The following is a 21,026-nucleotide window of genomic DNA, read 5'->3' on the forward strand; positions in this document are numbered from 1 at the left end:
TACAATGCATAGGACAACCCCCCAACAAAGAATTATCCAGCACCAAGTGTCCGTAGTGCTGAAGTTGAGAGACCCTGTCTTAGGCCAGTCAGCATTTCTTCTGAGTCACTTGTTATGTAGTCAGGACTCTGGTCAGCAAGAGCCAAAGAGGAATGACTGTTGGTTACAGAACCAACCATGTCTGCTCCTGGAAATTACTTTCACAATAAAACAGACATCCCCACCATCTTTCCCACCCTGCCCCCTTGTGGCGAAGCCCTTTCTTTAGAAATAGAGAAATACTATAGAATGAGAAATAGAGAAATACAAAGAATGGGGTTGGCAGGGTCAAAGAGGTTTCTGTTTGTCAGGAGGAGCAAACACACAGCCCCTGGCTCTCTCCTTTTTTTTGGTGGTGGTGGTGGGGGGATCCTGGCCAGGGGAAGGGGGGTGTTGACAGGGGTCATACTTGGTGGCTTGCTCCAAATATTATTGGTCATGCAGTTTTGTCAGGAGATTAATCTCTCTCTAAACATAACACATGATTTTAAAGGTTGGCTATATCCCTAAATGTGACTTTTGCAGTGTTTTGGAACCATTTTCTTATTTTTTTTTTTTTGGTCTAAGAAATGCAGCCCCACCGTGTCATATGAGCAGGGGAAAAACTAGAATGTAATATGCAGGGAACTTGTCTTTTGGGCCCCATCAAGTGTGTGACACTGGACATGCCTGCATTTGTATGGACTACCTTCTAGCACTGTCTCTTTGAATTTTCTGCAATGATGGAAATGTTCTATTTCTTTTTAAAAATAATTAAATTTTGGCTGCATTGGGTCTTCGTTGCTGCGCGTGGGCTTTCTCTAGTTGCGGTGAGTGGGGGCTACTCTTTGTTGCAGTGCGTGGGCTTCTCATTGCGGTGGCTTCTCTTATTGCGGAGCATGGGCGCTAGGTGCGCATGCTTCAGTAGTTGTGGCTCGCGGGCTGTAGAGCATAGGCTCAGTAGTTGTGGCGCATGGACTCTTTTTTTTTTTTTTTGGCTGCGTTGGGTCTTTGTTGCTGCACTCGGGTTTTCTTTAGTTGCAGTGAGCAGGGGCTACTCTTTGTTGCGGAGCATGGGCTCCAGGGCGCATGGGCCTCAGTGTTGTGGCACGCGGGCTCAGTAGTTGTGGCTTGCGGGCTCCAGAGTGCAGGCTCAGTCGTTGTGGAGCACAGGCTTAGTTGCTCTGTGGCATGTGGGATCTTCCCGGACCAGGGCTTGAACCCGTGTCCCCTGCATTGGCAGGCAGATTCATAACCACTGCGCCACCAGGGAAGCCCAGAAATGTTCTATTTCTGCATTAAGATGGTAGCCACTAGCCACATGTGGCTGTTGAACACATGAAATGTGGCTAGTGCAGCTGAGGAATTGATTTTTTTTTTTGGAATTGAATTTTCAAATTTATTTAAATCTATTTAACTGAATGGACAGTGGCAACTGGCAACTGTAATGGACCGTGTCACCTTAGATGCCCTGAGTTGTCCCCATGGTTCTCCGCAGTGTGCTGGCTCGTGGTGGGCCCCGAGAAGCACTCAGCATACAGGCTACTTAGAGCTGGATGGGTTCATACTCAGAGGATTCCCTGTTCAGCCGATCCCAGCTGGCATCCCCTGCCCACTGGCCCCAGATTCCAGAGAGAGACTCGGTTATTTTGTCTTTTTTTTTTTTTTTTTTTGGCCACGCCATGCGGCCTGTGGGATCTTAGTTCCCCGACCAGGGATTGAACCTGAGCCCTTGGCAGTGAAAGCGCCGAGTCCTAACCACTGGACTGCTAGGGAATTCCTGAGGCTTGGTTGTTTTGAATGTTGTGAAAAGCTGCCCCAACATTGAGCATTTCCCAGCTGAGGCAGCTCAGTCCACCCAATATTTCAGAGCTCTTTGCTTTTGGTGAGAATTTTCTCAGTTCAGCGTAGAAATGTTGATTATACCATACCGGTCAAGAACTCTACCTGGTAATTAATTGAGTAAAAAGTCAAGGCACTTCCCTGGCAGTCCAGTGGTTAAGAATCCGCCTTTCAATGCAGGGGACACAGGTTCGATCCCTGGTCCGGGAAGATCCCACATGACGCGGAGCAACTAAGCCCGTGCGCCACAACTACTGATCCTGCGCTCTAGAGACCGCAAGCCACAAATACTGAGCCTGCATGCCACAACTGCTGAGCCCTTGTGCCACAACTACTGAAGCCTGCATGCCTAGAGCCTGTGCTCTGCCACAAGAGAAGCCACCTCAATGAGAAGCCCTGGCACTGCAACGAAGAGTAGCCCCCGCTCGCCGCAACTAGAGAAAGCCAGCGTGCAGCAAAGAAGACCCAACGCAGCCAAAAATAAATAAATAAAATAAATAAATTTAATTAAAAAAAAAAAAGACTCTGTGTGTTCCACTGCAGGGGGTGTGGGTTCGATCCCTGGTTGGGGGAACTAAGATCCCGCGTGGTGCGTGGTGCGGCAAAAAAAAAAAAAAAGTCAATTTGTTTTCCAGTTGAAAAAATTACTTAGCATGTACGGTTTGTTTGGTAGACAAAAATCTTTCAAAACGTGGGGTTCCTTGGGTCAAAAAATATGCAAAGTGTCCCTGAGTGGTGCAGAAGTTGGAAATTGATAATCTAGTCCAACCCCCTCACCTTGAGGGAGGAATCTGATACCAGCAGAGAGGGGAGACCCATGCCAGGGCTTTGGGCTGGGATGGGGCTGAGTCAGGACTAAAAGCCAGAGCCCTAGGCTTGTGGGAGAGGCCAGTGTCTGAACAGGCTTCTTGTGTCACAGTGTGTGTGTGTGTCTGTCCTGGGCTGTCTGCCCCCCAGGACAGCGATTGTGGCATTCCTTTTAATCGGTGCCCAGACAGGTGGGGAGGTGTAAAAAGCCTCTTCCATGATGGTGTCATGGAGTAGGTGTTATAGGATAGGAGCAGTGCTGCAGGTGTGCTCACTGGGCTGCCTGTATCACAGGGGGGAGCTATGTGGAAAGAAGGTCATAAAAAATGCCAATTCTTGGGCCCTATTATAGACCTAATGTGGTGGTCGGGTACACTGGTGCTCCCTAACCCCACCTGTGAACCCCAGCTCCTGCTATTCACACCCTAGGTAAGCCTCACCCCCCAATTCCCCCCACTTCCCCACCCCTGTCCAACTGCCACATGGACGCTGGGCTTGGCCATGTTGACTTGCTTTGGCCAGTGAGATACTGGCCAGCGTGATAGAAGCAGAGGCTTGCTTGATAGGTAAGTGGCCACACATTAGAACTTGTCCTTTTGGAATGTGTGCTCTTGGAGCCCTGAGCTATCATGTTAAGTAGGGCCAGGTACCCCGTTGGAGAGAGCACGTGGGAGGGAAGGCAGAGAGGGAAGGGGGGGGGAGGGGGAGGGACAGGGTCAGTTGTGTGAATGAAGAAGCTGTCTTGGACATTTTAGCCCCAGCTGAGGCCATGTGGGAAAGCACCACCCAGCGAACCCACCACCCCACACCCTGGTGGTAGGGGATGGGGCACTGGTTACTGCCAGGCAAGGCTCCCCACTTGACCCCTGCTCAGGGGGATGGGGTGGGACTGGCTGCAGTTTTTTCCATGGTGTTTGGCTAGAGTAGGGCATTTATTGTTTTAAAAGTTTTTGTCTTGCTAAACTGCACCTTTCCTAGTCCTCTGGCTAAAGAGAGGAGGCTTGTCTTGGGGCTGTTTTTGTCCACGTTTATTGGTCTTTCCGGGTTGCTGACTTCTCCAGCAACACATCTGGGATATAGCAGGGAAAAAGAAAACCCAGAGAACTCACTGCACTGTCGTTCCTTGGGTCCTGAGGTCCCTAGTCCGTCTGCCTTCTTCTCTCCCCCTTTAGAGTCTTCTTACGTTTGTTTTATATGTAATGCCCAGGGTTTTTAGCTGGACTTTGCAGAAGGAAAAGGGACAAGTACATTTACTCCATCTTTTGCCCAGGAACCAGAAATCCAGATTTGCCTGTTCTTGAGCATCATGTAAATAGAATCCACAAGAAAGGCCAAACTTGACCCTGAAGTCAACAGAAAAGAAATTTAAAAATCTGTCAACAACAACAAAAAAATAGAATCCACAGGCTTCCCTGGTGGCGCAGTGGTTGAGAGTCCGCCTGCCGATGCAGGTGACACGGGTTCGTGCCCCGGTCCCGGAGGATCCCACATGCCGCGGAGCGGCTGGGCCCATGAGCCATGGCCGCTGAGCCTGTGCTTTGCAATGGGAGGGGCCACAACAGTGAGAGGCCCACGTACCGAAAAAAAATAGAATCCACTATGTATGTTCTTCTCAGTTTGTGCTTCTCTTGCTCATCATGATTTGAGACTTTTTTCCACGTGGTTGTGTGTAGTTGGATGCTTTTCATTGCTGTATAGTATTCAACTATGTAAGCAAACCACACGGTAGCATTTGCACAGTGGAGTCCTAGACAGCAGTGAAAAAGCAAACTACCTCAACTGCATGCAATAACTACACGATTTTTTTTTTTTTTTTTTTTTTTTTGCGGTACGCGGGCCTCTCACCACCACGGCCTCTCCTGTTGAGGAGCACAGGCTCCGACGCGCAGGCCCAGCGGCCACGGCTCACGGGCCCAGCCACTCCACGGTGTGTGGGATCCTCCTGGACTGGGGCACGAACCCGTGTCCCCTGCATCGGCAGGCGGACTCTCAACCACTGCGCCACCAGGGAAGCCCCCACATGATTTTTTGATCAGTCCTTCTGTGGATGGGCATTTGGGTTGCTTCCAGTTTGGAGCTGCTATGAGTAAAGCTGCTACAAGTGCTCTTGGTCATGGGTTTCAGTGACCACAAACACTCATTTCTGTTGGGAATAAATATTGCAAAAGCCTCTTAACTGGTCTCTTTGTTTTAGCCTGTTGCCTCCTCCTAGTAACTTTTCCATATCAAAGCCACAGTGATGTTTCAAAAACATTAACTGGACCTCTTCTCCACCCTTGCTCAAAAATACCAGTGCCTTCCTTTCTTGCTTAGAATAAAACCAGATCCTCACCATGGTCCACAGGGCCCTACAGGATCTAGCCCCTGCCTGTTCTTTGTTCCTACCTTGTTTACTCCCCTCTCTGCTGTCCCTTCACCTACCCACCCACCTGTCCACCCACCCATTCAGTTTTGGGTGCCTTCAGTGTGCCGAGCTCACTCCCACTTCAGGACATGTGCCCTTGCTGTCCCCTCTGCCAGAAACAGTCTCCCCCCAGATTATCACATACTTCCTTTTCCCCTTTATATAAGTCTTTGTTCAAATGTTATCTCTTCAAAGAGGGATTCTAAAATGGCCCCCACTTACCCTCTCTATCCCTTTACCCACATTATTTTTCTTGATGGTTCCCATCATCACTTGAACTTTTTACTCTTTATCTGTTGAGTGTCTCCCACTTTGGCATGAAACATCCATGGGGTTATCTCATGGTTATGTGCTGTGTCTCGCTGCCTAGAGCAGCGCTGCATATAGTAGGTGCTCAGGAAACGTTTGTTAAATGTATTAAAGACACTGACATGGGATTTGGTCAGATGCCTGGGTTCTGACACCAGCATCATCTTCAAGCTATATCACGGGCCAAGTCCCTTAGACTGTAATCTCCTGTGATCTTGTGACAATGCCGATTCTGATCAGGAGGTCTGGGGTGGGACCTGAGATTCCGCCTTTCCTACCAACTCCCAGGTGATGCCCAAGCTGTGGGACCTGGGACCCAGGCTTTGAATAGTGAGGCCGTAACTGCTCTGAGCCTCAGTTTCCACACCTGTAAAATGGCTCATTGTTGAAAACAAGTGGGTGAAGTGTGTAAAGCACTGCGCATGGTGCCTGGCCTTAGCACACACTCAGTAAGTTTCAACTGCCCCTCCTCTGGGGACCTTTCAGGGTCTGAAACTCAAAGTAGTTGTTGGTTTTCTCCCTCTGATTCTTTCCATCCCCATGTGTTTAGTCCTCTACACAGACCCTCAGCAGAGCCTTGTCCAGTTTATTTCTCCATTGCTGGCCAGCAATCTTCTCCATTCTCCTGTCATGGGCAGAGGTTTTGGGAGGATTCCGGCATTTTGACCGTCATGCGGGCATTATGCAAATGAGATACAAAGCAGCAGTTAATGAACCCTGATTGCATTTGCCCAGCACTGGGGAACACGGAGGATAACTGCTGGGCTGGGGAGGGGGGGCAATTATACTCTTTGGGTTGAACAAGGAGGTGGTGACAGAACAGGTTGGCTGCTCCTGGGGGGCACGAGAGCAGCTGCCCTGTGGCCTGGGTGAGGCCCCCTCCTCATTTGTAGACTGATCCCACCTGTGGGACTGGAACACGATTAAGGTCCAGGAGTAGGGGCTGAGGTCGGGCATGGTGTGTATGGGGGGGGGTCATGGGGGGTGTCCCTGGGCCTGTCCAGGGCCTACAAGTAGGGGAGTGGAGGCTGCAGATGGCGACTCCTTGATATTTTTCTAGCCCAATTAACATGCAGAGGAAAGTTGCAACAAAACTGTGGCAGAGGACAATTTTCCCCTGAATGGGGTTCACTTGGGAAGAAGATGAGGGAGGTAGGAGGTAGTTAAAGACGGAGTAGTTTCAAAGGGCACAGGCTGACATGGCGTAACCTATTACCCGTATTTTTGCTGGTTTTGGGGGGGGCCTCTTATCGATGTCAACTTTGACAAAAACTAAGGATATCCCAATCTTGTTGTCTTCTACCCCTATGATACCTGTCTTGGGGGCCCTCCCAACAGCAGATGGGGCTGATCAGGCTGCCAGTAGGGTGGGGTGGGGTGGATGCTCTCTGGCCTGGGGAAGGTGGGGGGCGACAGAAGGGGTCAGCTTCTCAGAAGCACAGAACCTGCCTGAGTGTGGGAGGGCAGAACTCAGGGGTCTGCCAGGCAGCAGATGGGGCTGGATCAGGCTGATGGAGGTGGGTCGGGGGCAGCTATCTTTGATATCCCTGGATGGAACCGGCTCTTCAGGAGAAAGATGATCCGGGGCCGGGGGCTGGCAGGTGGGCAGGGGGCTCTGTTTACAGGGCCTGGGAACTCAATCCCTCCCCGCCCCCTAGCTCTCCCGGGAATCTGCTCTCAGGCACCAGGCATCCCCACCCTCTTGGCCTGGGTGTCGACCTCACTGACTACTGAGCACCTCCAGTCCTGGGGACACCCAGCGTCAGGCTTCTGGCCCAAGTAGGCCAGGCTGGAAGTCACCTCTGTGGTTGTTTGGGGGAGAGGTCCTCACTCACACCCACTATGTCCCTAGCACTTCAAGTACTTATGACCCTGTCCTGCCTTTGACCTAAGGATGAGAAGCACCCTGGCTGTGAAACTCCTAGAACATGGGTGGCTGTCACTGTGTTTCCTAATCAGATCTTTCCTAATGGAACCAACATAGAGCATCGGGAAAAGCTTGGCAGGCATAGGGTTCAAATCCCAGCCCAGGCATTTTCTGGCTTTGTCCCCTTGGGCAAATTGCTCAATCTCTCAGAGCCTTTGTTTCCTAATCAGTCCTGTGACCTCATCTGCAGGGCTGCCGTGACAGCCGGAGACTGAGAGAACTGGAATCAGTAAATCCACTAGCTCATCACTCCTAAGGGCAGGGACTTTGTTTTGCCCACGGCCTGTGTCCCAGCACCTAAAACAGTTCGTGGCACATGGTGCGTGCCTAGTAAATATCGGTTGAATGAATGAAATGCCCTATTTTCATCTATTCTAAGACGATTTCCCCCTCACATTTGACATCACTGATATTAGGATGCTTCATACAATTTATAGCATGTCTTGGTTTAACTGGCAGCAGTCTTATGATTGAGACGGGTCTTAGATGGGATGAACTATGGAAGAGGCTGTCATTATTATTAACAGGAACTTTTTGGCTTAATTTTTGGTGGGCTTCTGGTTCTTGCTGATTGTGTGTGCCCTCTCTAGGCTGTGTGGGGTCCCTGAGAATCACCCTAGGGCACAGGGGCTGCAGTGATCCCGTCTGAGGTCTTTCTGAGGCAGTGCTGGGCTGGGGTCAGCACATCCTGTGGGGAACACTGTGTGCCCCGGGCCCCTTTCTCCCCTTGATCTACAGACCCTGCTCTGGCCCCCACTGCATGCTATCCCTCCTGGGGAGGAGCAGGTGGCAGGGCTGTCTGAGCCTGGAACTCCCTCTGGGGAGGAGGGTCCCATTTTACTCAATCCTGTCATAATTCCAAGTACCAGGACTGGACAGCAGCTAGGAGGGTGGGGGGAATATCTGTGAGCCTCCTAGGCTGAGGGGGCTCTAGGTAGGATCTAGTCTGGACCAGGCAGAGGACTTTCAGAATGAGGGAGAGGGAGTGGGGGAGGGTGAACCCCGTCTCCTCCCAACCCCAGTCCCTCCAGCAGCCAAGCTAAGACACGGTGGGCAGATTAGTATCTAGAAGAGCAGACAAATCCTCTCCTGGTTGGGACACTTACTGGTGTCACCGATCCGTCCCGTAAGGCTGGGGTTGGGGGCTTGCGTGTATAGCTGTGATTTTATGTAGGAAGGGTTTGTGTGATGCATGTTCTGGATCCGTGTAGATGTGTGTACACTGATATTAGTGTTAGAGTTGTGTGTAAGTATGTGTGTGTGTTACCTGTGCGTGTATAGGTAGATCCACAGATTTGTGGAAATGCACGTGTGCAAATACACGTAATGTGTGTTTGTATATATGTGTCGTTGGGGTGCACATGTGCATGGACACATGTTGGTGCTAATGAGTCATACGTGTGTGGTACAAGCCTAGATGTTTGCTCTAAGGGGTGTGTGACAGCTGTGGCCTGTGGGAGCAGCACCAGAATTCAGATCACAAAGCCTTGCTGCCAACAACAAGCCCAGGAGCCTTGGATGCCCAGACGAGTTGTTTCACTACTGCGGACCTCAGTTTCCAATCTGTAAAATGGGTATGGAATCTCATGGAATGAGATTGTAGACAAGCATCTCACACTCGGCCTGACACAGAAAAATCTCAGAATAAAAGTTTGGAATTGAGGAATGACTGAATGAGAATAAATGATTAAGCAAGTAGAAATGTTTTACAGAGAGGCATGCGGTAAGATTTTAAGGACCTGAGGGAAGCATGTGGAAAGGTGCAGCTTACAGTGCCTTGAAGGGATGCTGGGGGAGCAGGGTCTCAGGCAGAAAGAGAAGACGGGGCTGGAGCAGGGACCCCCCCATCCCGTGGGGCGTGGTTGCAAGAGCCTGGGAAGGTGAAGTGTGCGCGTGCCCAACAGCCCGGGGATGCAGGAGCCGCAACGTAGGCGGGCGTCCCCGGGTGTACGCGGGAAGGAGGCTGGCTGAGCGAGCATTGCCTGGTTGCCATAGAAACGAGAAGGAGGTGGGTGGCGGGAGAAGGAGGCGGGTCGGGAGGCGGGAGGGGGAGGAGGCGGCCGTGGGGGCGGGGAGCTGGCTTCTGCAGTTCGGGCGCTGCTGCCTTCCCGAGCAGCGAGCGGTGGAGGGAACCCAAGAGGACAGAGCTCCCAGCCCAGGCGCCAGGCCCCCTCCCTGCCCGCCACCACGGAGAAGGAGGAGGACCGCCGGCCCCTCCGGCCCTGGCCTGGCCCAGTGGGGACAGTGCACTCCTACGTGCCCCTGGCTAGGTGCCCAGGCGGGCCCAGGTAGGCATTCCGGTGGGGACAGCCAGAAGAGGCTGCACGGAGAGTGGGGCTCCAGGGCTGCCGTGCCCTCCTACCGGCAGTACCTGGTGGCAAGCACAGGGGTCGAAGGGGCCAGGGCCAGTAGAACTGGTGGGGAGCAGCCTGCATCCTGAGAGGCCCTCTTCAGAACCTGGGTCCTCTCCATCAGGAGGACTGTGCCCCTGCTACCTCTCCTCCAATGCACTTCTGTCCCTCTCTCCACCCCTGCCACAGGTCCCGACTGGAGAAATGCCTCTTCCCAGGCAGAGCAGGCCAAGGGGGCTGGAACTCCCAGAAACCCAAAGTGCCTGCTCCCCAGTCTGAGGCTGGGGGGTGTGTGGGTGAGGATACCCCCCGCCCCTGCTCTGGGCACTGCTGGGCCCTGGCCATTTGGAAGCAGCAGACCCCCGCCTCCACTATCAGCAGCCTCCCTGCTGCCCCGTTGCTCTCAGGCCCTGGGCTTAGAGCCCCAGTCAGGGGAGAGGCATCTCTCTTCTCCCCCAAGCTGAGGCCCTTACCCCTCCTTGTTCCCCTGCAGACCCAGTTCCCCTAGGACCCCTGTCCCACCACCCCAGCAAGCCCAGGGGCTCCATGCTGGGGTATAGGAGAGCGGGCCCTGATTGGGTGGGGGGTGCCTGTGGCCCTCCCTCCCCCTCTCTCTGTGCCTCTGCTGCATTGCTTCTGGGGATGACTCCACTGCTGCTGGGGGAGCTCGGGGCACTGCAGAGGAGCTGCTGCCTGCTGCCCAGGAAGGGGTGGGGCCGGGCCTGGGGAGGAGCTGGGCCGCACTGCCTGGCTCTGGGCACGGAGGGGGCAGGAGGGCCTGCAGCAGCACAGTGGGTGGAGTGCACCTGGTCCTGGCGGGCCCTGGGCCACAGCTAAAGGGCCTCGGCCAGTGTGGGGAGGAGATCCCAGCCTGAGGGGGCAGGGGTTGGTGTGTGCGATCTCAGGCGTGCCTAGGGTGCCTGGGCCTTGGAGGGTCTGCCCCCTTCTCCTGCCTGCCTTCCATCCCCAGCACCCCCTGAGAGCTTGGCTGGGTCCTGGTACCACTCTGTGGCGCTTCCCCTTCCCGGGCACTTGGGGACAGGGCCCAGTGTGATGGGGCCGGGGAATACGTGCTGAGAGGCTGACGTGGCTCCATTCATTTCTGCAAACCTTAGTTGCACCTGCTGAGTATAGGCACAAGGGCCTCCCACTTCAGGGTTAAGGGCCCAGGAGGTGAGAGGGAGGGTCTCAGACGGCAGGAGCTTGGGTGAGGGTTGCAGATCTGCCCAGGAGCTGGCAGTCCAGTAACCCGTGTGCACCGTTACCATCTGCCCCCTGTTTCTCTGAGCCCCGGCACAGATCAAGGCCTGGGGCTGGCACTGGCGTCTATCCTGCTTCACCTCCTACAGCTGGGCCAGCCTCCATCCCAGCCACAACAAGAGTCCGTGAGGCCTGGAGGTCAAGAGCTGGAAGGATCTGTCCCTTCCCCAGGCCCTTCAGGCCTGGCCCTGACCACCGCCCCCCCACTCCTGTTTGGCCTTCTCTAGGCCACATTCCCCTTCTCTTCAATTTTTTTCTGTCCCATGTCCCCCTGGGGTCTGTCTTTGCTTGCTCTGTCTCTCTCCTACCCTTTTTGCCCCCAGGCTCTGGGGCAGTTAGCCAGCAGAATGGCCTCCTGGGGCCCATTTCCCAGCCCCACCCCATCACCCCCAGTGGGCTCACAGCCCAGAGCACATGCCCCCCACCTCCAGCAGCCTTCCCAGCATCAGAGGGAGCTGAAGGGAAGCCCCAGGATCACTCAGAGGCCGGGACCCCAGGACTAGAGGAACAATTTGGCCCAGGGGGCCCCCTCCCCACGTGCCCCCAGTGCAGGAGCTCTGGGGAGAAGAAGGAACATCTCCACTTGGCTCTCAGGGCGCCAAAACTGAGCTCCCATCTCCCTTAAATTGTTCCTCCGGCGGTGCTCTCCAGCTCAGGAAACAGCACCCCACCTGCCGGCTGCTCAGGCCCAAACCCTGATGCCACGCTTGACTCCTCCTCCCTCTCGCACTCACAGCCAAACCATCAGCAAATTCTGTTGGCCCCACGTCAGAGTACTTCCCACCCCACCCGCCCCTCACTGCTTCTGGCATCACTACCTTGGTCTGAGCCCCCATCTTCCCTGATGGGAGGGCTACAGCCACCTGCCAGCAGGTGCCCTGTACTTCTTGCCCCCTGTAGTCCCCTATTCCTATGCCCCCAGCAGCCAGGGATCCTTTAAGACCTAAGCCAGGGACTTTACTGGTGGTCCAGTGGCTAAGACGCCACGCTGCCAAGGCAGAGGGCCTGGGTTCGATCCCTGATCCCACGTGCCGCAACTAAAAGATCCCACACACGGCAACTAAGACCTGGTGCAGCCAAATAAATAAACGAATAAATATTAAAAACAACAACAAAAACTCTAAGCCAGATCACATCCCACCTCTTCTCACACCCTGCAGTAGCTCCCATCTCACTTGATGGGGGAAAAGTGACAGGCCTCACTCTGACCTACAAGGCATCACGTGTCTGCATTCTCTCCCCACCTTCCCCACCAACCTCTCTGACTTCAGCCTTCCCCTCTCCTCACTCCCTCTGTTTCAGCCACATGGCCCCCTTGTTCCTCAACCGTGGCAGCCATGCTTGTGCCTCAGGGCCTTTGCACTGGCTGTTCCCTCAGCCTGGATGCTCTTCCCCCAGATATCTGCATGGTGCCCTCCCTCACCTCCTTCAGGTCTTTGCTCAAATGCCACTTTCTGAGAACGGCCTTCTCTGACCAGCCTGTGTAAAACAGCATCGCTCCTAAGTCCCCACCATCCCTCCCAGACCCCTTCACTGCCTTATTCTTCTCCAGAGCTTTTGTCACCTTCTACCACACTTGATCATTTACTTTTTCATCTGGTTTCTTGTCTGTCTAGCCCTCTAGAATGTCAGCTCCATGAGGCAGGCGGGTTTCTGGTTTGCTCATGCTGTAGCCCAGAGCTGCACTATGAGGATCAGGGCTGCAGTTAAAGCCAGGAGTCTCTGCCTCAATGGCTGGCCCCCTGCATCCGTGCTGTAATGGTTTCAGCCCTCACAGGGGAAGGGATGCAATGCCCCCCTGGCTGTGCAGTTGCCCCAGGGCATCGAGTTGGACAGGATGTCCTGCATGGACTGGGTGCACACTTCTTGCCTTTTTCTGACCCAGCCATGGCCAGGACAGCTCTGCCTGGCCAGGAAGGGGAGAAGAGTGGGCTGCATGCATCCCACCCCCAGTGCTGCTCAAGACGGAGGGCCCCTTCTTCCTGGTCAGAGTTCTGTGCCTCGGGAAAGCCTGCTGTGCACCCACCAGGAGCGTCATCCACAGGGCGGGCAGACCTGGTTCCTGCCCTCCAGGAGACCACAGATGCAGAGGGCTCAGGACAGGACACACCCTGTGAGGACAGAGGGCCCATGTGTGGGATGACTGGTCTCGAGGAGACGCATCCAGAGCAGGGAGGATGGGGCCCTGTCTTCCCACCAGCTCCCACTCCTGCCTCCCCATCTGTGGAGGCTGAGACAAGGCTACGATTAGAGTGGTTCATTGGGAGGTGGTCCCTGGAAACACAGAGAGTGTGGAGATGAGGCATGAAGGGAGCTTGAGTGAGCCAGTTCCCACTGTGGGCAGCTGGGGCTCGATCCCACTGGGCACCTCTGAGAGTCAGTGTAGCCAGGAAGGTGGGGAGCTGGGGTGTGTGTACACCTGTTACACCGGTCATTACTTGAGACTGCCCCTGACCACCCTCTTCCCTGCCTGGTTTTTTCAACTGTTGTTAATGTTAATCACCTAATGTGGTGATGTTTATCCACTGCTTGGCTTCCTGTCTGCACTGGGGTGTAGGCTCCATGGGGGGAAGGCCTGTTCTCCTTCCCTGCTGAGCCTGCAGCACCTAGAATGGTCTTAGAGGCTCCCTAGAGACGGGTGGGCCTAATGAGACGTGGCCTCATCCGCGGCCTGGGAGCAGGGGAGCGCGGGGGCTGCCTTTGGGGGTGATTTTCTGGAGGAGTGAGAGGGCCTGGGGCCTGATGGGGCTGGAGGGAGAGGGGATAGGATAGGGGTGGTGAGGGCTGAAGGTTGGAGTGGGGGGAGTGGCCGGGAGGAGGGGAGGGGAGGGGAGGGGAGGCCAGCTAGGGGCGGCTGGGGTGCAGTGCCTTCAACCCTTTCCCGCAGGGACGAACCCCGCAGCCCACCCGTTCCCTCAGCTCTGCGTCCCTCTGGGGCCCTCCAGCCTCAAGTGAGACCCAGGCTCTGCCTCCCTCAGTCTCCCCCTTTGCCTCCATCCTCTTCCCGCCTCCCCACCTTGGGGTTTATCGTTTCTGAAGGCAGGGCGCTTTGGGGACTTCCCTGGGGACCTACCTCACAGGAGATGGAGGTTGTGGAGCCTGGTTTTTAGACCCGAAGAGAAGGCAAGAGAAAGCCAGGCCTGGGATCTTCTCTTCACAGGGGACCTGGAGACCTGGGGTTCCAGACGAGACCCAGCCGTCATGGAAGGTGGTCTTAGCTCAGGCTGCTGTAACAAAACACCAGTCTCCGCAGCTTAAACAACAGACGCTTATTTCTCACAGTCTGGAGGCTGGAAGTCCAATATCAAGATGCCAGCCTATCAGGGCCCTGGTGAGATCTCTCTTCCGGGCTTGTAGATGCAGCCTTCCCGCTGTGTCCCCACACGGCCTTCCCTCTGCTTGAGCCCGGGAAGAGGGGGCGAGCTCTTCCTCTTCTTATAAGGACGCCAGTCCTATTGGATTAGGACCTCACCCTTATGAACTCATTTAACCGTAATTACCTCCTAAAAGCCTTATCTCCAAATACAGTCACTTTGCGGAGGTAGAGTATCAAAATATAAATTGGAGGGGAACACAAGTCAGTCCTTAGCAAAGGTCTGTGGGGGTGTTAGTCCAAAGAGGGGAGAAGGAGACGTGAGGTCATCCAGAGAGATCATCCAGACAGTCTCCTGTTTTGAAAGCTCTGCAGCTGTGGCAAGAGCGGGTAATAATACCCATAGTAATAATAACAGTTAACGTGGTGCTTCCCGTGGCTACTCATTTCACCCTCACGCCAACCCCATGGGGTTGGTGGTATCGTCACCTCCATTTTGCAGATGAGGAAACTGAGGCACAGAGAGTTTAAGCAATTTGCTAAAGTCACACAGCCAGTAAAGTGGCAGAGCCGGGATTTGAACCCAGTCGCTCTGTCTGGCCCCAAGGCAGGGCCCTTAACTAATTTGCTCGTAGTGCTGATCTGGTGGGAGGTGCTGTGCATGTCGGGAGAGCAGGCTGCATCCTGAAGCCAGCAGGACGTGGTTGACGGCGGGGTGTGATGAGGAACCGCACCCGGGTGTGGGGCTGAGGTAGGCTTCTGGCGGGGGACTAAGCTGGCCCTTGAAGGGAAGCAGGGTTGTTCTGGGGAGAGGTGATCCATGGGAGGGGGGATAGCATGCGCCCCAGGCAGGAGAGAAGGCGTGAGCAAAGGAGCAGAGCCCGGAATGCGCTTGGGGTGTGTGTCACAGGGAGGGGTGGAAGGACAGTGTATTCCAGCTGACCTGGATCCTTCTCGCTGCATCTGAAGCCCCAGCAGAGGCTGGTAAGGGTCCTTGGGTGGCCCCACGTCAGGCACAGTGAGCCCGTCCATCTCTGGGTGAGGTGAGGGGCGGGGGAGCTGCTGGGAATGTTTGTGAGATCTGAGACCCACCCTGGGTGAGGGGGAGGCAGCTCTGGCTTCTCATGGCTCTGCCGAGGTTTGAGCTGAGCCAGTCTCTTAGGCCAGGAGGGCTGGGGTGACACCCATGGAGTATGGGCTCTGGGACGGAGGGGCAGGGGAAGGACTCACCCTTGGGTCTGGGTCTGACTCTGCCTCCTCCCTGCTGTGTGACCTTGGACATGTTATTTAACCTCTCTGAGTCTCAGAGAAGGCAGGGAAGTCATCACTCATCTCAATGGGTTGTTATGAGAATTAGAAATAAAGTGCATCCAGAGGTTGGCACATAGTAGGTATTCAGAAATGGTTGTGGTTAATATGAAGAGAGAGTGAAGAGAGGGTGACAGCCCGATTGCTACCTATTCTGTCTGTGCTGCGGGATCCCTAGGGATGGAGGGCACCATCCCGAGGGCAGAATCATCACGGGGGACCAAGGAGGAAGAGACCCTGGAACTGGACCCTGAGGGTTGACCAAGAGGAGAGGAGGGGCTCGGAAACAGGACAGGAGGGATCTGGGACCCGCTCCTCTGGGATTCGGCTCTTGGTGGTGTCACCATCGTTATCAACATTGATTGAACACCGACTGTGTGCAGGTGACTATGTTTGGCTCTAGGGTACAGAGTTCAGTGTTTCTGCTATTTAATGAAGGAATGTTCCAGAAGGTCCTTAGCATTTATTCATCATTCTACAAATAAGGATCATGCACTTACTGCGTGCCAGGCACTGCTCAGGATCTGCTGATGGGCTGGGTGTGGGGTGCGAGAAGAGAGAGGAGCTGGGTGACTCCGAGGCCTGTGGTTGTTAGTGGCTAGTGCCTAGGAATCTACACGGTGCCGTCCACACCCTCCTGCCCTCCCTGGGCTCATGCTTTTAATTCCTCTATCCCTTCTCCAAGCCAGGGGTCAAGGGAACATGACCAAGGCCTCTGCCCCCCAAGGTCTTTTAGAGGCAGCTGGCAGTGGGCCTGGGGCCTGAGGGGGAACACCTTTCACCTTCAGGCTCTTTTCTCCTTAAAGGCAAGTTCAAGGCCTGCATTAAAACTTCAAATTTCCATAGTGGTCTGTGTTTTTCAAAAAGAACTTACCACCCTTTTATCATTTGCTTTTTGAAGACTCAAGTATTGTTTTCTCATCATACGAGTTAGAAAACTGAGACACCCGTGACGCAACCCGGCCGAGATCTCACTGGTAAAAGAGGTCAAGCTGGGGCCAGAGCCCAATACCACCCGTGCCACATGTGTGCCAAGGGCTACAGCATCCTTGGGGGTGAGAAAGGCCCGGCACCTTCCCTGGCTCCACAGACAGAGAGGGCCCATCCTGAAATGGGACTCTCACCCCTATTCCAGCAACAGAGGTGACAAATCAGAAGTGAGAGCTGACAGGCTCTTTCAGTCGGGTCTCAGCCTCTGGGCGCTCATCCACAATGTGGGGGTGAGAACGGCTCCCGCCTTACAGGGCTGCAGTGGGGATTAGAGGCACTGAGACGTGCCGACAGGCCCTGGCACCAAGTCCGTGCTCCATAAATGCCAGCTGTTATTATTAACGATACAGGGCTTCCAGGGCCACAGTAGCTTTACAACCACGATGAGAAAAGTGATAGACGTTGTGCCTGTCTGATGGGCTGAGGACAGCTGAGAGCGGATGGGGCTTGCCCACCGGGAGCAGCAGATTCCGGCCACGCCAGCTTCCTGACCTGAGAGATGCCGCACTCTCAGTGATGGCAGCCCTTGACCGCCATTCAGGAAGGACCCGGCATTTGCCTGAGTTAAGCCCCTGGGTGCCGGTGTGCGGCCGATTTGGAGGAGGCAGGGGCGGGGCGGGGTGGCATGTCTGGCCACGGGGTGATGGGGTGCTCCCATGCCCCCTCCCACGTCCCTTCCCTGACGCTGCCTGCCTGTCTTCCTGGGCCACCTCTGTTTGGGTCTTTCCCAGGGTGTGGGCTGGACCCTCACCGCCGGCTCATCTAATCCTTAAGTCTGGTTGCATCACCCACATTTCACAGCAAGGCCATGTGAGTCACCCAGCATCACACAGCAGTTTGGTGGCAGAGCAGGGACCCCAAGGGTAGAGCTATTTCTACTAGACGTGCTACCTCGCCGGGAGGCTGCGAAACCCTGCCTACACCCAGGGTGGGGCCGCAGCCAGTCCCACCCTCCCTGGATCTGGACAAGGTGGAGAGTGGCCTCTGCCTTCTTGCATTCCCTTCTAGCCTGACTTGCCAGATCTGCACTGCTCTGTCCCCTCCCTCCACGGCTCAAGTGCACCCTCGGTCCTGGCTCCCAGCTCCCTCAGCTCTTCTCCAGCACTGGCTGGAGGCTTTTTAAAAAATATACAATTTATGCAAGGCAAAATCTAAAGGACACAAAAGGATCCATGGTGAAAAATCCCTCCCTGTTCCCATTCCCCAGCCACCTAGTTCCCTGAAGGCAACTACCATTACTCAGCTTTCCAAAAATATTCTCTGCTAGTATGTTTCCCCCCATAAAAATGGAAGATCCAGCCACACTGTGCTGAACCTGGCTCGTTCTGCTTTAGTGACAGGGCTTGGAGGGTTCCTTCCATTCAAGACCGGAGCATTGTGTTGCAGGCCTGCATGGTAAATTACTTAACTGGTCCCCTGCGGCCACGCATTTGGGTTGTTTCCAGCCTTTGGTTTTTACGAGCAGTGCTGCAGTAGATAAAATTGGGTGGCATTACCTTCCAGGTAAATTCCTAGGGGTGGTGCTGCTGGGTGAAGGGTGTGTGCCTCTAAGGATGGGAGAGAGCACCAAGTTGCCCTCTGTCAAGGTTGTGTGGAGTCACTTCCCCACCACCAGGGGTGGGTTCAACCGTGTCGTTGTTGCTCCCATAAGCAAATGTCCCTACACCCCCCCGCCCCCACCGCCAGCTGCTAACAGCTGTACGTGCTGGAGATCCCAAAGAGCAGAGCTCTGTGACTCCAAGGGTTCTAGATGGTCTCTGGCCCCAGGGATACTTAAGTCTTTCATTAAATATCCCTGCCCTTTACTTCTTCAAACCTAAATTCAAAATGTTCTTTATGAAGCAAGTACTGCTTTATAAGTGAAAAGTGCCAAATGAAGAAGAAAAAAAATTTAGACTTATTTCTTTGTCCCTTGATGAATTAAGCTGCCTTCCTGCCCACCTACCACCACTGTGCATGAGTGTCTGAGGCTTTGCTAAGGCAAAAGGAACAAAATATATTTAGTGCCTGAGAGGAGCAAGGAGCAAAAGAGCACCAGCCTCTGAACAGATGGGGAAGCTGAGGCCCAAGAAGGGGAGGGACACCCTTGACCAAGTATCCTTAGGTGTTGGTGCCACATGTCTGCCCAGAGCCTGAGGGCCAGCCTGGATCCCCTGGTTGGGCTGAATCTTGCAGAGACTAGCCCTCGCCCGGCATCCTCACTGGTCAGGGTTCACAGTGTCCAAGGCTGCGGTGCAGAAGTAGTGAGCTGTCCCCTGCTCAAGGCTCACAGCTCCTAGTAGTGTTGTTACTGAAAGTGGAGTCCAGCTACTCGCCACTCTAAAGCCAATTAAAAGGCAAGGTTGGTGGAAAGGAAAGTTTGCTTTATTTCAGAGGCCGGCAACCTGTGGGGGGAGGGTGGATTCCTGTCCAAATGCCAACCCCCCGCCCCCAATGACAATCAGTAGGCAAGAACTTTTATAGACAGACGGAAGGGGCTACATGCAGAAACAGCACTCACTTCTGACAGTCATCTTGAAATTGGTCATGCAGTGGTTTAATCAGCATCATCTTGTTTTTTTTTAATTTTCTATTGATGTATAGTTGATTTACAGTGTTGTGCTAGTTTCAGGTGTACAGCAAAGTCATTCAGTTATACATATATTTGTTCTTTTTCCAATTTTTTACCCATATAGGTTATTACAGAATATTGAGTAGAGTTCCCTGTGCTGTAGGTCCTTGTTGGTTATCTATTTTATATACAGTAGTGTGTGTATGTTAATCGTAAACTCCTCTAATTTATCCTCCCCCCCCCACTGCCATGTTTCCCCTTTGGTAACCATAAGTTTGTTTTAGAAATCTGTGAGTCTGTTTCAGTTTTATAAATAAGTTCATTTGTATCATTTAAAAAAATTAGATTCCACATATCAGTGATATCATATGATGTTTGTCTTTCTCTGTCTGACTTAACTTCACTTAGTATGATAATCTTTAGGTCCATCCATATTGCTGCAAATGGCATTATTTCGTTCTTTTTTGTGGCTGAGTAATATTCTATCGTATATATGTACTACATTTTCTTTATCCATTCCTCTGTGGATGGACATTTAGGTTGCTTCCACGTCTTGGCTATTGTAGATAGTGCTGCAATGAATATTGGGGTGCATGTGTCTTTTTATATATATATTTATTTATTTTTGGCAGCATTGGGTCTTTGTTGCTGTGCATGGGCTTTCTCTAATTGTGGTGAGCAGGGGCCACTCCTTGTTGCGGTGCGCGGGCTTCTCATTGCAGTGGCCTCTCTTGTTGTGGAGCACGGGCTCCAGGCGCGCAGGCTTCAGTAGTTGTGGCACATGGGCTCAGCAATTGTGGCTCGCGGGCTCCAGAGTGCAGGCTTAGCAGCTGTGGTGCATGGCCTAGTTGCTCCGCAGCATGTGGGATCTTCCCGGACCAGGGCTTGAACCCGTGTCCCCAGCATTGGCAGGCAGACTCTTAACCACTGCGTCACCAGGGAAGCCCACATGTCTTTTTGAAGTATGGTTTTCTTCAGGTATATGCCCAGGAGTGCGATTGCTGGACCATATGGTAGCTCTATTTTTGTTTTTTTAAGGAACCTCCATACTATTTTCCATAGTGACTATACCAATTTACATTCCCACCAATAGTGTAGGAGGGTTCCCTTTTCTCCACACCCTCTCCAGCATTTATTGTTTGTAGACTTTTTGATATGGCCATTCTGACCAGTGTGAGGTGATACCTCATTGTAGTTTTGATTTGCATTTCTCTGATAATTAGTGATATTGAGCATCTTTTCATGTGCTTTTTGGCCATCTCTGTGTCTTCTTTGGAGAAATGTCTATTTAGATCTTCTGCACACTTTCTGATTGGCTTGTTTGTTTTTTTGACATAGAGCATCTTGATTATTTTAAGTACAGTTAATCTTCAGTTCCAGGGTTGGTTTATTCCCATTTCTTTGAGGCCAGCTCTCAGAATTGAGGCCAGTTCTCAGCTTATGTCATGGCTAGAGCCTGGTCATCATGTAGTTAAGTTCTTCCACCTGGTGGGGTTTTAGTATCTATAAGACAGCTCATAGGATATGGCTCAGAGTATTATCTATAGCCCTTGAGGAGGAACTAATGGTCCTTGACTATGCTTAATGACTAATCTATTATTATTTAGTCTTATTGGACTGTTTTCCTTTGTTTCTTCATTTTCTCACTTCTCTGATTAAACTTACTCTTTGGCTAAAGTTTGTCCACACTAAAAAGGCAGGCTGAGGACATGTGGGGCAAGGACCATAGGGTCCTGCTCCATTTCAATACCCCGTTTTCTTTGATACTCCTTAGTCTTGAGGAGGGACAGGTACAAAACAAGAAAGGGAATAAAGTTTTGGATAGAGAGGTTACTTGTAGACTTGGTAGAGGAATTCTGTTTTAGTTCCATTTCTGTTCCAGTTTCCCCCAAATCTTTGAGTGAATGGGGCAACAACTGCTCTCGCTACTTCCTGCTGAAGTGGGG

General features: G+C 53.1%; 1 protein-coding gene across 3 annotated transcripts in view; it reads left to right on the forward strand.

Moving 5' to 3' along the window:
• The window catches only part of PACSIN1 (protein kinase C and casein kinase substrate in neurons 1), a 64,673-nt gene that overhangs the window by 29,046 nt on the left and 14,601 nt on the right, over positions 1-21,026 (forward strand). The window contains exon 1 of one of the 3 annotated variants that reach the window (XM_033424207.2): positions 9,295-9,315. The exons of 1 other annotated variant lie outside the window; for it this stretch is intronic. The gene's annotated coding sequence lies outside the window, so the exon portion shown is untranslated. Of the gene's footprint in view, positions 1-9,294; positions 9,316-9,402; positions 9,596-21,026 lie in introns of those variants that run through there. One more of the 3 variants, XM_033424206.2, reaches the window with a different exon arrangement.

This window comes from Orcinus orca, chromosome 10, assembly GCF_937001465.1.
Source record: "Orcinus orca chromosome 10, mOrcOrc1.1, whole genome shotgun sequence".
Lineage (NCBI taxonomy): Eukaryota > Metazoa > Chordata > Mammalia > Artiodactyla > Delphinidae > Orcinus > Orcinus orca.